The sequence below is a fragment of the Acanthochromis polyacanthus genome, chromosome 2 (genome assembly GCF_021347895.1).
Source record: "Acanthochromis polyacanthus isolate Apoly-LR-REF ecotype Palm Island chromosome 2, KAUST_Apoly_ChrSc, whole genome shotgun sequence".
Taxonomy (NCBI): domain Eukaryota; kingdom Metazoa; phylum Chordata; class Actinopteri; family Pomacentridae; genus Acanthochromis; species Acanthochromis polyacanthus.
Window position 1 is genome coordinate 48,653,709 of NC_067114.1, and position 16,892 is coordinate 48,670,600.

The 16,892-nt window shown below is 45.6% G+C and overlaps 1 protein-coding gene across 3 annotated transcripts in view; it reads left to right on the forward strand.

The window, feature by feature from the left end:
* The window catches only part of LOC127531531 (coiled-coil domain-containing protein 120-like), a 33,127-nt gene that overhangs the window by 3,255 nt on the left and 12,980 nt on the right, over nucleotides 1-16,892 (forward strand). The window contains exon 1 of one of the 3 annotated variants that reach the window (XM_051941079.1): nucleotides 8,151-8,306. The exons of the other annotated variants lie outside the window; for them this stretch is intronic. The gene's annotated coding sequence lies outside the window, so the exon portion shown is untranslated. Of the gene's footprint in view, nucleotides 1-8,150; nucleotides 8,307-16,892 lie in introns of those variants that run through there. 3 annotated transcript variants of the gene reach the window in all.

Genomic DNA, 16,892 nt, shown 5'->3' on the forward strand with positions numbered 1-16,892 from the left:
CTCTCTCTCTCTCTCTCAGGATGAATGTAGGTCATCTTCCCTCTGATTCTCTGCTCAGCAACAATACAGAAAATCCCAACTCTCAATTCTCTCACCGGATTGGCTGAGAGCTCCAGCCAAGCAGCCAATAACCTTTCCACCCCCGGGCACACTCTGTGTGTGTGTGTGTGTGTGTGTGTGTGTGTGTGTGTGTGTGTGTGTGTGTGTGTGTGTGTGTGTGTGTGTGTGTGTTCTTGTACTTGCTACATGGTGAGTACCATTTTCTGCATTTAACTATCAAAGTGAGGACATTTTTACAAAGTGAGGACATTTTGGCCGGTCCTCACTTTGAAACAGCCATGTTGGAGGGTGAAGACTTGTTTTTAGAGAACAGGTATGAATTGAGGTTTGGTTAGGGTTAGGGTAAGGATTAAGTTTAGGCAATCAGTTGTGATGGTTAAGGTTAGGGTAAGGCTCTAGGAAATGCATTACGCCTATGGATGTCCTCACTAAGATAGAAGTACAAACATGTGTGTGTGTGTGTGTGTGTGTGTGTGTGTGTGTGTGTGTGTGTGTATTTTCGTCCAGACTGGATCTCTGAGATCTGGTTCTGGTTCTGGAGAACAGTGTATTTTATGTCCAGGCTGACACACACTGAGACTGGTTCAGGTGACATCATGGTGACATCACAAACATGGCAGCTTAGTGGATGGAGTCACAGACAAACATCACATCAGAATAAAACTTAGAACTCCCAGAAGCCCCCTCTGTGAGAGTCATCCAATCAGATAGCTGCAGCAGAGTCAGAGTCTGGATCAGGTTCACTATGATGATTTGAGGCTGTAATATTCAGAATGAAGAACATCCAGATGTTCAGGAGTTTATTAAACATCTGCAAGATCAGGAACCAATCAGACTGTATTATTATTACAGTCTGTATAGTGTCATAATCACCACTGCTAATGTAACGTAGCATGCTAACATGTTGTAGCATGCTAATATATTTTAGGGTATTAATATAATGTAACATGCTAACATTTTAGCATGCTAACATGTTGTAGCATGCTAGCATGTTGTAGCAGGCTAAAATATTGTAGCATGCTAACACGTTGTTGCATGCTAAAACATGTTGGCACGTTACATTAGATTGAAGACCCACTGAGGAAGATTTTAGCGGAAATGTAGCATTGCCAAAGCAACGCTACATTTCCCGTGAGCCTCGGCGCGCACTGTCGTGAACCGTCGTGAACAATACGATGTAGCCAATACCCACACAGTGTTTTTGCCACAAAGTTAGACAACTAAACCAGTCACAGTCAAACTAATCCCATAGTCTACTAACCACACATCGCAAGCGACACACACAAAAGACAAAAGAATTGTATCAAACTTACAAAGAGTTAAAGTTATGTACCTGTCTAGGAGAAGCACAGCCAGCTCGGCATCTGTTTTGATTCCTTTTTGCTCCCGGAATTCTCTCCACCTCTGAAATGCCTGTCCAAGATGAACTTTTCTTTTGCTTCATTGTCGATCTGACAACCTTTTTGCTTGCAGACTTTGCTCCGTTCACTTCCTTTTGCGCTCCATGTGTGCCGTCTTCTCAACCAACTCTCCGCTCTGCTACTGCTAAAAACAACTAGCTCCGCTCTGCTACGCTCCGTCAGCGCATGCGCACCATATTTGCTGTAAATCGCTCCGTCTCTCAAAGGAAATTCTAGACGAGTCAACAAAAAATTAATAAGATACAAATATTTACAAAACCAAAATGATTCATGAATCGAAAATGTGGGCATTAATAAGTGTAAATAACGAAGATTCATCCACATTAATATGAGACTTTGTTACGAGCATAAAAATCTTCCTCGTGGGTCTTTAACACCCTACAATATATTAGCATGCTACAAGATGTTAGCATTCTACATTACAATACCACCCTACAATATATTAGCATGCTACAACATGTTAGCATGCTACATTACAATACCACCCTACAATATATTAGCATGCTACAACATGATAGCATGCTACATTGCAATACCACCCTACAATATATTAGCATGCTGCAACATGTTAGCATGCTACATTACAGTAACACCCTACAATATATTAGCATGCAACAACATGTTAGCATGCTACATTACAATACCACCCTACAATATATTAGCATGCTACAACATGTTAGCATTCTACATTACAATACCACCCTACAATATATTAGCATGCTACACATGTTAGCATGCTACATTACAATACCACCCTACAATATATTAGCATGCTACAACATGATAGCATGCTACATTGCAATACCATCCATCCATCCATCCTCTATACACCGCTTCATCCTCATTAGGGTCGCGGGGGGTGCTGGAGCCTATCCCAGCTAACTTGAGCGAAGGCAGGGGACACCCTGGACAGGTCGCCGGTCTGTCACAGGGCTACATATACAGACAAACAAGCACACTCACATTCACACCTACGGGCAATTTAGAGTAATCAATTAACCTCAGCATATTTTTGGACTGTGGGAGGAAGCCGGAGTACCCGGAGAAAACCCACGCATGCACAGGGAGAACATGCAAACTCCATGCAGAAAGATCCCAGGCCCAACCCGGGATTCGAACCGGGATCTTCTCGCTGCAAGGCGAAAGTGCTATCCACTACGCCGCTGTGCAGCCCATTGCAATACCACCCTACAATATATTAGCATGCTACAACATGTTAGCATGCTACATTACAATAACACCCTACAATATATTAGCATGCTGCAACATGTTAGCATGCTACATTACAGTAACACCCTACAATATATTAGCATGCAACAACATGTTAGCATGCTACATTACAATACCACCCTACAATATATTAGCATGCTACAACATGTTAGCATGCTACATTACAATACCACCCTACAATATATTAGCATGCAGCAACATGTTAGCATGCTACATTACAATAACACCCTACAATATATTAGCATGCAGCAACATGTTAGCATGCTACATTACAATACCACCCTACAATATATTAGCATGCTACAACATGTTAGCATGCTACATTACAATACCACCCTACAATATATTAGCATGCTACAACATGTTAGCATGCTACATTACAATAACACCCTACAATATATTAGCATGCAACAACATATTAGCATGCTACATTACAATAACACCCTAATATATTAGCATGCTAAAGCATCTGGTGAACATTCAATTTGTTCTACTTCATGTTTATTCAGTAACCAGTGTTTCCTCCTGTCACTGATCATCTCTCAGTCTTTCATGGATGTAGGAGGTTCTAGAGTGTGGATGGTTTTGTCGTCTAGAGTTGAGATGATTCATGGAGGTTGATAGTGGACTGGTAAAGATGTCTCAGGGTTCTCCAACAGTTCTCAGTTGGGTTGAGGTCAGTCTGGGTTCCATTCCTCCTTAAAGCCCGGTAGAAGCTCAGAACCTCACTGAGAAGTCATACTGGTTCCATCTATATAAATACTGATCCAGAACTTCTGTTCAACATTTTCCATTCAGTCACAGGAACATATGTGTTCCTGCTGGCCTAAACAGGAAGCAGAACTTTTCTAGAGTGTTGTTGGTCTAATATTGAGTATTAACAGTGGAACCCTGAGGAACAATGAGCAGCTCTGAGAGACCTGAAGCAGACACTGGATTTCACCATCAGAAGATGGAACTGTTTCACCATCATCTGTATGGATATGGTGTTTTCAGATAAAAGTAGAGGGCGTTCATCAGAGAAGATCCAGATCTCCAGTCTGTAGGAGTCAGAGGTCTGGACGTCTTTGTAAAGCCAGTCTCTTCTCCTTCTGCGGTTCGGTGAGTCGTGGGGTACATTGTCTCTTAAAGCTTTCAGCCCTAATGTTTCTGTTAAATAACGATGCTCAGAGCTCCTAGAAACATCTTCTCAGAGGTTCTTCAGCCTCTGACTGAGTCACCACCATGACTGGTATCTTTTACCCTCGGTCTTCTCATCACATCCTTGGTTCTTAGTCCAGATGGACGTCCTGAGTGAGGAGTCTTTCAAGGATCCTCATTTGTTGTTACTTTGCCACCACTTCTGCTCCCAGAGGATCCTTCTGCTAAGGGCTTCAGCTTCCTGATGACCAGGTTCTCCTGCATTTAGAAGATCAATGTTCTGTTCATGAATTTCAGAATCTGATAGAGGAGCTTCTCTATCCTTCCTCCTGGCCACTGTAACAACACTTCCAACATCTGGCTGAGAGTTTTGTACATTTAGGTAATTTGTCTCCTGGAACCTGACAGTCTGACTGGACCAACAACCAGACAGAACTTGATGGACCAGGTGGAACCCATGTAGGACACAAACAATCAAACATGTTCTCCAGTGAGGAGAACCAACTCTTTGATCTACAGTGTAGAAACTGTAGATCAGAGAGATTTGGTTCTGGTTCTGGTCGAACTCAACAAACAGTAAAAATACCTGAGAACCTTCAGAACCAGAACCATCAGGAGCAGAACACTGCAGAACCGGAGCCGCTTAGCTAGCATTCAGACTACATTCAGATAAAGTTTAGCTAACATTCAGACAACATTCAGACAAGATTTAAAAGCCCAACTAGGGACGGGAGTTGAAAATTAGCTCAATGCTGTAGCTCTATAAGCAATGCATCAGTTCTATGTGTTCTTCCAGTTCTGGTCGCTGCTCTTGTGGCTGACCGGTCGGCTCGTAGAGCAGTTTTTATAGCATTTTTATAGTGTTTCTTATAGTGTTGTCCTACTATTCGTGTCTTGTCTAGTCTTGTCTCGTTGGAGTAGTCAGTTCGCAGCATCATACGTGTTTTTCTTACTTTTTTTAACTCCGCGAACACACGGTGAGAACACACCGCTGCCGCAGTAGACCTGCTAGAGCTAGCTTGTAGCCATCTTCTGCTAACGCTACGACCACGGATTCTACTTCTTTTTTTTTCTCAGAACATTCCCATCACCATGGACACACAACGACCTCTCTGGGCACTACTTCTGTTTCACTTTCTTCTCACTGGGGTCTTTGTCCCAACGTACGGGTTGAATTTCCCTGACGACCAGGGGATCATCTACTCCAGAGATTTCCTGCTGCAGCTTGGACTCAGCTGTCAACATGCCACCACCACAGACTCGATTCCTGAGGAAATACTCTGCCACTCATCGCATTACAAGCACAAGGCAACCAGAAGAGGCAAGAAAAAGGTGGAGGAAGAGCCAGATTAAAGCAGGAGATGTGTAAACAGCGGCCGCTCCCTCTCATTATCCTAGCCAACGTGTGCTCGCTCCGTAACAAGCTAGACGAGCTACAAGCTAACTTCAACAACCTGCATGAGTATAGGACTGCCTCGATTGTAGCTTTCACGGAGACGTGGTTAAATAATAACAACTGTAACAGCCTGCTGGATATCGATGGCTTTGCCCCCCCACTCTAAGACTGGACAGGGACAGAGAACTCACCGGTAAAGAACATGTCTGTCTGTACGTAAACACACGCTGGTGCTCCACCGTTGTTGTGAGGGAGAAACTGCACCACAGACATTGAACTCTTGGCTGTCTCGCTTCGTCCTTACTGTCTACCCAGAGAGTTTCCACAGCTTTTGTCATTCTGGTTTGCATCCATCCTAAAGCTAATGCTACCACTGAACACATCATGAACTCACTGGACAATCTGGAACGTATCTCCCCCGACTCCCCAAAGTTTATCCTGGGTCATTTCAACCACTGTCCTAAAAACCCCTAAAAAGTTTTCAACAATTTATTACATGTAACACACGCCTGGGGAAGACGCTGAACAAATGCTGCGGGTCAGTTCCAGATGCATACAGGTCTGTTGCTGTCCCCCTTTAGGCTCTGCTGACCACAGTACTGTTCTACTCATTCCAGCACACATTCCCATTATATGGAAAACCAATAAAGTCATCCCTAACATCAAGCAGTGGACCAAAGGCGGCATTCTAGCCCTACAAGGATGCTTTGAGTCCACAGACTGGAATAACTTTTTAACTACCGCCAACAGCATAAATGAGAAGATCGACACCATCTCTTCCTACATCTCTTTCTGTGTGGACGGCATTATCCCCTCCAAAACTGTCACGGTATTTCCCAACAATCAACCCTGGATCACCAAGGAGCTCAAAGAAATCCTTAACAAGAAGAAAAGGGTCTTTTTCACTGGTTCTGAACGAGAAAAGAAAGAGGTCAACAGGGAAGTTAAGCGTGCCATAAAAGCAGCCAAGATGAAGTACAAAAACTAAGCTGAGGATAAATTGACTCAGGGGAACCTCCACTCAGCGTGGCAGGGCCTGAAGAACATGGCCGCTGTGAACACTGCTACCAGCAACGTACTGTTTCATTTTATTTTATCTGTACTGGCACCACGAGCACCAGAGAAAATTCCTTGTAAGTGTAAAAACCTACTTGGCAATAAAAAACGATTCTGATTCTAAGCTACAGAAACACCATCCATGTGGATGGTAGCAGCCCTGCTTCTCTTCTCAATGACCTCAACTGTTTTTACACCAGATTAGAAAGAGACAGCACCGCACAGCTGGAAGAGATTAGGACCACACTTCATCCCACTGACTGCACACTCACCTTCAACATAGAGGATGTGATGAGAGCCCTGAGGAGAACCAGAGAGACCAGTTCACCTGGCCTGGACAGCATCAGTGGTCGTGTGCTCAGGCTCTGTGCAGAACAGCTGGGAAGTGTTTTTCAGACCGTCTTCCAAAACTCCCTGGACAGCTGTACAGTTCCTCAGTCGTGGAAACATTCCACAGTCGTCCCCATCCCTAAGAAGAGTACAACCACAGTCCTTAATGACCTCTGACCTGTGGCTCTCACCTCCCTCATGATGAAGGCAATGGAGAGAATCGTGAAACAACACGTCATCGGAGTAACTAACTCACAGCAGAGATGTTGATGACGCCAAAACATTCATTCTGGACACTTTACACCGTCACCTGGAACACCCGAACACCTCAGCCAGACTCCTGTTTGCTGACTTCTCCTCGGCATTCAACACCTTCCAGCCTCACATCCTGGCTCACAGACTCTCCTCCCACTTCCACCTGGATGATCAGCTCATCCTGTGGTTACTGGACTTTTTAACCTTCTCTGATCTACCACACACCTCCATGGTTCTCCTCAGGTCCGTGTCCTCTCTCCACTACTCTTCATCCTCTACATGGATGACTGCAGATCCACAGACCAATTCCCACCTGGTCAGATCTGCAGACGACACAGTCCTCCTGTCTCTGCTGTCAGGACCTTCTCAGTCCCACAGCTCAGTCCTCCAGCAGGTTGTGGACTGGTGTGATGACTCTTGTCTGGAGCTGAATGTTAAAAAACCTTCATTCTGTTTATTTCTAGATGTAGAACCTTTGTTCTGTTTATTTATAGGTGGTAGAACTTTTGTTCTATTTGTTAGAACTTTGCTTCACAAACATTAAAAATTAAAAGTTAAGAAACAAACAAGCAAACAAAGAAACAGGAAAACAATAACAAACTGCATCCTTCAAAATAAAAGTACAAGCTTTATGTTTATATGACAATAAATATCGTCATCAAAGGAAATGACGTAATCAAGCTGCTGCAATTTCACAGCGTCTGACTCTTTCAAAGTAAAACACCTGGCATAATAATAATGTTCAGTGTGAGGATTGTTGTTTCCTGCTTCTGTCCTGTTTGTCTCTTCATTCCTGTTTCATTAACTTTCCAACATCCTCCACAAATAAATTATTTTCATTGTTAGAAAATAAATGTATTGTTGTTTTAATTGTTAGAGTATTAATTCACTGCTGTTTCTGAATTACTTTTTAAAAGCGGAATGAGCTTTTCTTGTCTTTTTCTTAAAAATCTGCATTTTCCTTCATACAGTCTAAAAGCTTCTACAGAACATGTGAACTCTGGAGTTCTCCGTTAGTAGAACTGAGCTTAATCTGACTTCAGGTCAGTTTGAGGTTTCCTCCTTCGTGTAAATCATCTGCTGCAGCTCCACGTCCTGTCAGCAGTTTGTAGTTTTTAGTTTCTGTCTGGTTTGTAGTTTATTCTGGAGTCTTTAAGAGCTTTAATGTCAATGAACAGACTTCCTGATAGAGGCCTTTATTTTGGTAGAGCAAAGCGGAACTGCAGGTGTTTCAGCAGGTAGCTTGACGGCAGGTAGACCATCGGAGACCCAGAAACACTGAAGAGCTGCAGACGGCGGGACGCGGCTCTGCTACAGTGGAATTCGGCTTCGGTTCTGCTCCAGTTCTGCTCCAATTCTACTGTGTTCGGTTCCGGTTCGGCTCCTGATGGCTCCTGAGCAGTTCTGATGGTTGTCAGGTATTTTACTGTTTGCTAGGTTCGACCAGAACCAGAACCAGAACCAGAGAAGATGAAGGTCAGCAGTACCTGACTGTTCTGAAGCTGACTGATTATTTATTGATCACTGATGGGTCTTTGTGACGTAGTGGAGGAACAGAGACCAGAACCTGGTTAATGTTCTGCTGGTTCTGGTCTGAGTTCTGAGGGTTACCTGTCCAGGTGTGTGTTCTATGAAGCAGGCTAAACTAATCCAGGCTGTCTTCGGTTATCTGGTTTCACTAAAGGTTGTTCACCTGGACTCACCTGAATACATATATATGTGTATAAGTTAAACAGCTCTGATGTGTCACTGATCAATAATCAGCTGTATTGATCAGTAAAATCAATATATTAACATGATGAGCAGTTTTCTAGCAGCATTCCTGTCCTGCATCATTTACAGCAGCACAACTTTAAAGTCCTCATTTTATTTTCCTCCTCGCTCTACATTAAAACTACCTGCTGACTGAAGGAGCAACCTGATTGGTCCGTTTACTGCCGAAGAGTCACATGACTCCTTAACCTGCTTTAATGTGAACAGAGTGAAGCAGAACACCTGGAGACCAGATCCAGGTAGAACCACCTCCTGATGTCTGACTGGAGTTCAGCTTTAGTTCAGCTGCTGACAGAGAAGGTCTGGATCTGCTGGACCTGCTTCCTGGTTCTGGTCTCTGCTGGACCTGCTTCCTGGTTTTGGTCTCTGCTGGACCTGCTTCCTGGTTCTGGTCTCTGCTGGACCTGCTTCCTGGTTCTGGTCTCTGCTGGACCTGCTTCCTGGTTTTGGTCTCTGCTGGACCTGCTTCCTGGTTCTGGTCTCTGCTGGACCTGCTTCCTGGTTTTGGTCTCTGCTGGACCTGCTTCCTGGTTCTGGTCTCTGCTGGACCTGCTTCCTGGTTTTGGTCTCTGCTGGACCTGCTTCCTGGTTCTGGTCTCTGCTGGACCTGCTTCCTGGTTTTGGTCTCTGCTGGACCTGCTTCCTGGTTCTTCAGGTGATGTTCCAGGTAGTTGCGGTGTTCTGAGAGATTTCCAATTCTACACCTGTCCCTGTCTATGATTGGTTGCCTGCTGCCAGCTCCGCCCCTCTCTTGTTACTAACCAGCTTCATGTGAATCCAGAGAACTGCAGGCATCCTGGATCTATAGAACCTGACACTCCGGCTCACTCTGATTGTCTCTTACTGTGTGACTCACTGGTCATGTGACCAGACGTGGTTCTGGTTCTTCAGCACATGCCACCAACAGGAGAATGCAGAACCTTTAAAGCATCATGCAGAGCAAACCTGCAGCAGATGGAGGTTAAATGTTCAGAACAGGACAGGAAGAGGAGAATAAAAGCAGCATGAAGACATAGTTTGATCTGCTGGTGAGAAGAAATAAAACAGTCTGAAGCTAAAATACAACTAGAACAAAGAACAGATGGAACCGTTCTGGAGTTTATCCCAACAGAACTTCAGCTGCAGGTCTGAACTCGACTCTGCAGGAATGTCGGAGGATGAATGTGATGATGGAGGAGAACGTTTGTTAGAACGTATGCAGGTCTGAGTCTCACTGCACTCGTCCTTTAAACCAGTTCTGTGGTGATAGAACATCTCAGATTCTCTTCGTTTGATTTATTTGTTATTTTGAACCCAAAACGGTCAAATGTTTTTCCCTGAATTTTAAGAATTTTATATTTTCAGATCTCAGAATTTTTACATTTTTACCCTCGAACATCCTGTAAAGCCGTTTTCATGGTTCAGTTTCTCCAGAAATCAAACCAGCCGTCATGAAATGTGGAGAGAACAGACAGAACAGTTCCATCAGAACAGGAGGATGGATCCAGCAGAGAACACAGTCTCATTATTAAGATAAGATAATCCTTTATTACTCCCTTTGTCCGGGGAAATTCCCCATGTTACAACAGCATGTATCATACAGTAGAGCAACAATAAACAACAGTATAATGATAATCATGATAACAATCACAATATGTGCAGGAGTGTAGGATGGGAAAGGTGGCTTATGGAATGATGTGAAGTACGGGAGAACTGTGCAGATTATGTGGTGAGGGATTGTGTGACAGAGTCCAGTTTTGTGTAAACATCAGCCAGTGATGCTGGTGTTATAAAGTCTTATAGCAGATGGAATGAATGACTTGCGATAGTGTTCCGTATTGTAGGTTAGGTGTCTCAGTTAGGGCTGGACCCGAATATCCTGAATATCTGGATATTTGTTCCCTACAGCACTATCCGGATATTAATTTGGTATCCGAATATTCGCCCCCCCCCCCCGTCGGATGTTACCGGGCGGAAAGAATATGCGGCGTTACTGTCTTCCCTCCGCCTTCGGTCCACATCGGCACATCTCATCATGTGATCACATAAACATATACACATATGTCTATGTGATCACTCCCTCCTCCCCCCAGACGAAAATATTCGGAGCTCGTCTCTTCCCTGCGCCTTCGGCCCACTTCGGCTCATCTCGCCGTGTTCTTCGGCTCATCTCGGCTCCTCCATTCCTGTTTCTTACCACCACCTGAATGGCCGGGTGGCTGCCGACTCTGACATCGTGCTTCACTTCGTTGCATAAACACAAGACAAGATGCTGAAGACCTCTGCTGAAGACAAAACGAAGGCAACGAAGGTCGGTTTACACTGGGTTCAATCTGTCATCAGGAAATGTTGGCCAGAACTTTCTAAAAATGAAAAAGGATCCGAATTTTTGGGCCGTCTGTGTCACAAGTCGCCGCCGCGCCACGCCGCCACCCCCCCATATTCATATTCGAATATTCGTCTTTAATAGGGCCCGAATATTCGGAGGCCAGAAACCACTATTCGGGCCAGCCCTAGTCTCAGTCTACTACTGAAATTGCTACTTAGAGACTCCACAGTGTCATGCAGTGGGTGAGAGGGGTTGTCCCTGATGGATGTGAGCTTTGCCAACATCCTCCTCTATGGAGTCCAGGGAACAGTCCAGCACAGAACCGGTCCTCCTCACCAGTCTGTTCAGTCTCTTTCTGTCCCTTTCAGAGCTCCCTGTTCCCCAGCAGACCACTGCATAGAAAACAGCAGACGCTACCACAGAGTCATAGAATGTCCAGAGCAGAGTCCTGCACACTCCAAAGGACCTCAGTCTCCTCAGCAGGTGGAGACGACTTTGGTCCTTCTTGTACAGGACCTCTGTGTTGTGTGACCAGTCCAGTTTGTTGTTGAGGTGAACACCCAGGTATCTGTATGAGTCCACTATCTCAATGTCCAAACCCTGGATGTTCACCGGTGCAGGCTGAGGTGTCCTCCTCCTGTGGTAGTCGATGTTCATCTCCTTCGTCTTACTGGCGTTGAGCTGCAGATGGTTTCGCTCACACCAGTCGACAAAGTCAGAGATGACTGTCCTGTTCTCCAGCTCGTCCCCATCAGACACACACCCAACAATGGCTGTATCATCAGAGAATTTCTGGAGGTGACAGCTCCCAGAGTTGTAGTGGAAGTCTGATGTGTACAGGAAGAAGAGAAAGGGAGAGAGCACTGTCCCCTGTGGGCCCCCATGCTGCTGACCACTACATCAGAAACACAGTCCTGAAGCCTCACGTACTGTGGTCTGTTGGTGAGGTAGTGGATGGTCCAAGCAGCCAGGTGACAGTCTACTCCCGCTCCCTCCAGCTTCACCCTGAGCAGAGAAGGCTGGATTGTGTTGAAAGCACTGGAGAAGTCAAAGAACATGACCCTCACAGTGCTGCCAGTGTCCTCCAGGTGAGTCAGCGATCTGTGCAGCAGGTAGACGACTGCATCATCCACTCCAGTGTTCGGTTGGTAAGTGAACTGCAGTGGGTCCAGATTAGGGCTCACCAGGGGACGGAGGTTCCTGAGGATGATCCTCTCCATGGTCTTCATCAGATGAGAAGTGAGGGCCACAGATCTGAAGTGGTTTGGCTCCCTGGGGTTCCTGGTCTTTGAGACAGGAACCAGGCAGGAAGTCTTCCACAACACAGGAACCCTCTCCAGACTCAGGCTCAGTTTGAAGATGCGGAGCAGCACCTGACAGCTGGTCTGCACAGTCTCTGAGGAGTCTGGAGCCGATTCCATCAGGACCTGCAGCTTTCCAGGTCTTGATCTTTTTTTAGCTCTCATCTCACCTGATCAGCAGTTATGGAGAGGCTGGGGGTGGAGGGGGATGAAAGGAGAGGGGGTGATGGTGGTGGTGGTGGGGGGTGAGACAGGGGGAGGTGGTGGGGCTGTGTGTGAAGTCCAGAGGTGGTGTGGGGTGGGGGGAGGAGGAGAGGTGCTGTTGGTGGTATAGAGCTGAGGTGTGAAGAAGGAGCTGGCTGGTCAGTGCTTTGATGGGGGGTGGGGGGAAGCAGAGTCAAACCTGTTAAAGAACCGGTTCAGCTCATTGGTCCACTCCCGGTCTCCTGCTGCAGCTCTCCTCTCATGGCCTCTGCTGTAGCCAGAGATGGATCTCAGGTCTTTCCAGACCTCCCTTGTGTTGTTATCCTGCAGGTGAGATTCCATCTTGGTCCTGTAGCTGGCCTTGTCCGCCTTGATCTTCTTTTTTATCTCCTTCTGTACCCTCCTCAGCTCCTCTTTGTCCCCAGATCCAAAAACCCTTTTCTTCTCCTTCAGCAGGGTCTTCAGTTCTGAGGTCACCCAGGGTTTGCTGTTAGAGAAACACCGTACTTTCCTGGTCGGTACGATATTCTCTGCACAGAAGTTAATGTATTCTGTAATAGTGTCTGTCAGTGTGTCGATGTCCTCCCCATGTGGACCACACAGCACATCCCAGTCTGTGGTCTCAAAGCAGTCCTGCAGCACCTCAGAAGCCTCGTCAGACCACTTCTTCACATACCTTATGATGGGGGGTTGTTTCTTCACCCTTGGTATGTAAATGGGCTGCAGTCTCACCAGGTTGTGATCTGAGCAGCCCAGCGGGGGGAGGGGGAGGAGCTGTATGCATCTTTGATGTTAGCATACAGTAGGTCCAGGGTTTTACTGTCTCTGGTCTGGCAGCTCACGTACTGTGTGAAAGTGGGGAGGGTAGCAGAGAGCGATGCATGATTAAAGTCTCCTGAGACGATAATAAGAGACTGAGGGTGAGATGTTTGCAGCTGGGACACTTCACTGTGGATGAGTTCACAAGCTGTCTCTGCATCAGCTGAGGGGGGGATGTACACAGTCACAGCTATTACATGTGAAAACTCCCGGGGCAGATAGAACGGACGCAGACTGACTGCCAGTAATTCAACATCCTTAGTGCAAAGCCGCTGTTTTACACTGATGTGTCCAGCATTACACCATCTCTCGTTCACATACGTCGCCAGGCCCTCTCCCTTTCTCTTACCGCTCTTCTTCACGTCTTGGTCCACTCTGACAAAATGAAAGCCATCCAGAGTTAGGATTGAGTCAGGAGTCTGTTCGTTACGCCATGTCTCGATAAACATCAATGGGAGACGCCAGTGTTTACAAACAGTGACGTCACGAAGTCATGTGATTACCGCGCTGGTTGGCAAGAGGAACCAGAGGAACAATGGCTGACGATAACAATGCGAACTATCCTTCCGTGAAATTGTCCGATTATGCTCAATCCTTATCACCTGAGGCCCGACAAAGATACGTGAGTAAGCTGAGATATCAGGGAAACGGTAAAACCTTGCCAGATCCCTACAATTTGAAGACTGTGTGGGTTGACGATCCTTCATTGTGGCCGGACATTTCCTTCACCGACATTTATTTTTAATTGATTGACACCGTTGGGCAGTTCACCCACCCAAAAATATATAATTATGAATTAAAAATAATATATCTTCTGTTAATCTTCAACAAGATGTCAAAGAAACGTCAAGAAGTTGCTGTATTTTTTGTCTGCAGTATGGCTTCTATGTAACAGTAACAGACCCACAGCATTGGTGATCGAAAATAGGACAATTCTAAAAAACGATCGCTAGACGCATACAGAAACAAATGTGGTTACAAATATGAGGCTGCTGGCTTAAGGAGATGTTATTGAATATGCTTCATTCGACTTTAGTAAACTTTCATCGCCTAAAAAGCGATCGGTAACACATGACAACACTGAACCAAACCGAATGTGTAGAGATCGCTTCAGGCGAAGGAACGCTTCGTACAACTAACAACTACACATGATATTACCATTGTGGTAAATACATGTGCAATTTCATTCATGAAAAGCGATAACTTTACGTATTTGTTTCAAACCCGATATCGTTCTCGTAGCAAGCCGTTATGTTACTGCCAGTTCTTGCCAACCAGCAGCGGTCTTGTACCACGTGACCGTAACAAATGACGACATGCTGGCTTTTCCCATAGGCTGCTCTCTCTATACTCCTTCTGCTCCCTGGTCAGCCCCACCAACTCATCCATCTTATTCGGGAGAGACCTTACATTTCCCATTATAACGGCTGGAACGGAAGGCTTATAGCGTCTCCTCTTCTGCCGGTGCTTTGCTCCCGCCCTGCATCCTCTCGTTGTTCTCTGGAGCTCCGCTGGGATGTCATTCACTCTGTCCCATCGTGACTGCCTTGCCTGGCTCAGCGCCAACAGCTGGTTGCGACTGTAAACAATGGCGCCGTTTGAGTGGGTCGCCAGCTGCGAAACTTAAGAGTTCCAAAAAAAAGAGCAAAAAAAGTAGGGGAAGCGCCATCTGAACATTCATTGCTGCTCTGTACAAATGCGATGCACCCACTTGAAGAATACAATAAAAGTAAAGAGAAAAAACTACAAGAACTATCTAAAAACACCTCGAGTTAACAGGAGCTGCTGTAACTGGCTGCCACTGACAAGGCGCCATGTTGAAAAAAAAATGTAAATATGTATTGGACCTGAAGATGGAAGAAAAATGGAAAATATTTTACCTTTGGTGGTGTACTGTCTCCATAAAGTAGAGAACACAGAGGTCTAAATGTTCTTAGAGGTCCAGATGTTCATAGAGGTCCAGATGTTCATAGAGGTCTAGGTGTTCATAGAGGTCTAGGTGTTCATAGAGGTCTAGGTGTTCATAGAGGTCCAGATGTTCACAGAGGTCTAGATGTTCATGGAGGTCTAGATGTTCATAGAGGTCCAGATGTTCACAGAGGTCCAGATGTTCACAGAGGTCCAGATGTTCATAGAGGTCTAGATGTTCATGGAGGTCTAGATGTTCATTGAGGTCCAGATATTCACAGAGGTCCAGATATTCAAAGAGGTCTCGATGTTCATAGAGGGCTAGATGTTCATGGAGGTCTAGATGTTCACTGAGGTCCAGATATTCACAGAGGTGTAGATGTTCACGGAGGTGTAGATGTTCACGGAGGTGTAGATGTTCACGGAGGTGTAGATGTTCACGGAGGTGTAGATGTTCACAGAGGTCTAGGTGTTCATAGAGGTCTAGGTGTTCATAGAGGTCTAGATGTTCATAGAGGTCCAGATGTTCACAGAGGTCTAGATGTTCATGGAGGTCTAGATGTTCATTGAGGTCCAGATGTTCACAGAGGTCTAGATGTTCATAGAGGTCTAGATGTTCATAGAGGTCCAGATGTTCACAGAGGTCCAGATGTTCACAGAGGTCTAGATGTTCATAGAGGTCTAGATGTTCATGGAGGTCTAGATGTTCATTGAGGTCCAGATATTCACAGAGGTCCAGATATTCAAAGAGGTCTAGGTGTTCATAGAGGTCTAGGTGTTCATAGAGGTCTAGGTGTTCATAGAGGTCTCGATGTTCATTGAGGTCCAGATATTCACGGAGGTGTAGATGTTCACGGAGGTGTAGATGTTCACGGAGGTGTAGATGTTCACGGAGGTGTAGATGTTCACGGAGGTCTAGATGTTCACAGAGGTCTAGGTGTTCACAGAGGTCTAGGTGTTCACAGAGGTCTAGGTGTTCACGGAGGTCTAGATGTTCATTGAGGTCCAGATATTCACGGAGGTGTAGATGTTCACGGAGGTGTAGATGTTCACGGAGGTGTAGATGTTCACGGAGGTCTAGATGTTCACGGAGGTCTAGATGTTCACGGAGGTCCAGATGTTCACAGAGGTCCAGATGTTCACAGAGGTCTAGATGTTCACAGAGGTCTCGGTGTTCATAGAGGTCTAGGTGTTCATAGAGGTCTAGGTGTTCATAGAGGTCTAGGTGTTCATAGAGGTCCAGATGTTCACAGAGGTTTAGGTGTTCACAGAGGTTTAGGTGTTCATAGAGGTCTAGGTGTTCATAGAGGTCTAGATGTTCATTGAGGTCTAGATGTTCATGGAGGTCTAGATGTTCATTGAGGTCCAGATATTCACAGAGGTTTAGATGTTCATAGAGGTCTAGGTGTTCATAGAGGTCTAGATGTTCATTGAGGGCTAGATGTTCATAGAGGTTTAGATGTTCATAGAGGTCTAGGTGTTCATAGAGGTCTAGATGTTCATTGAGGGCTAGATGTTCACAGAGGTCTAGATGTTCACGGAGGTCTAGATGTTCACGGAGGTCTAGATGTTCACGGAGGTCTAGATGTTCACGGAGGTCTAGATGTTCACAGAGGTCTAGATGTTCACAGAGTTCCAGGTGTTCATAGAGGTCCAGGTGTTCATAGAGGTCCAGGTGTTCATAGAGGTCT